The following is a 1,433-nucleotide window of genomic DNA, read 5'->3' as shown; positions in this document are numbered from 1 at the left end:
TGGTAAATCATTGTCCTCATATACAAAAGGATTACCAGTGACTGTAGGCCTTTAAAACAGTGGCAGTTTTGATATGAATGAGATGTTAGGGGAGCTTCCACCCTTTTCCAGTCTATGTAGGTTGATATCGGATAAAAGCTTCCTTGAGATCAGATGATGCACATTTACAGATGGTGACACTGACATATATACGTACACATATAACTACACTGTTGTAAACATGTGTAAACAAAGAGTATACAATCCTCTTTTTTTTTTATTTTTTTACATAGTGACATGTTTTTCATTAACCATAATAACCTTTCCTTAACACCATGTTCTTTTACAGTCGGAAAACATAGCTTGGTTCTCCTGGCTTCATGCACAAAATGCAGTTTTCTATTGTAAATTTGTCTTTTTTGTTTGAAAGACTTTGCAGTACCTTTTTAATAATTTTGCAGTGCTTTTTTATTGGAAATTGTGAGTAACAGTCCCAGTTTCACAGTTTTACTCAGGTCCAGTGAATGAGAATTTTCACTTTATTTGTCTTGATGCATTAAAATAAAAAGGGGGAACTGAGCTGTGTCTTTGGCTTTGTAGTTGATGCTGTATAAGGTGAATAGTATTTTGGATGAATGGGAATATGTATTATTTCATTTCAGGCCAGAGTAGCTCTTGAAGGAAGCTAAAAAAGAAAAGACGTGTCAGATTCACTCATTTGCAGAATATCCATCAGAATGCCAGAATTGTAATGGCTGGATGCAATTCTCTGAAGAACTTGAATTTAAGAATATTACAGGTCATTCTTTGGTATTGGGTACAAGGTGTCTGGGGTTTAGAGTATATTTGAATGTGTTTTACTTGATTAGCTTGAAAATTTGAGAAGATCCTGTTGCAGCAAAAATCCTTAAACCAAAGGCCTATCACAGCAACTATCATCTCAAGTTGCTAGCCATTTGTAGATGCTTGTTCAAATATCTCTTAAACTATAGATGTGCATTACCAAGAAATGGATGCAGAATTGCTCTTGTATATGCATGTCAATTCATACATAATATTGTGTCTCTCTGATTTTTATTTGTATATCAACACTGTAAGCAGGTATCTAGTATTTACGGAGTATCTCTATGTAAATGAGAGCAAACACATTTCTGTGCACAAATACAGATGAATAGATATACACATATAAACAACTTAAGAAATTTATGAATTGTTGGTTTATGTTGTAGATCACAACATATGTAAAGGTTATTGAATTCATGTTGTAAATGACTTCCAATTTCTATGCAGAGCCTGGAATCAAAATTCATTAGTGTTTTTAGTTACTAACATATGTTTGGTAACATTGAGTGTGTGTCCTCTTGTGGCTATCACAAGAGCTGTCTACACTGCAATAGCAACTGATTTTGCTGGTTAGAGTTAGAAAGCTTGGCTCTTTTACTAATCAGGTTGTT

This window comes from Penaeus monodon, chromosome 30 (genome assembly GCF_015228065.2).
Source record: "Penaeus monodon isolate SGIC_2016 chromosome 30, NSTDA_Pmon_1, whole genome shotgun sequence".
Classification (NCBI taxonomy): domain Eukaryota; kingdom Metazoa; phylum Arthropoda; class Malacostraca; order Decapoda; family Penaeidae; genus Penaeus; species Penaeus monodon.
Note: the sequence above shows the minus strand (reverse complement) of the source record.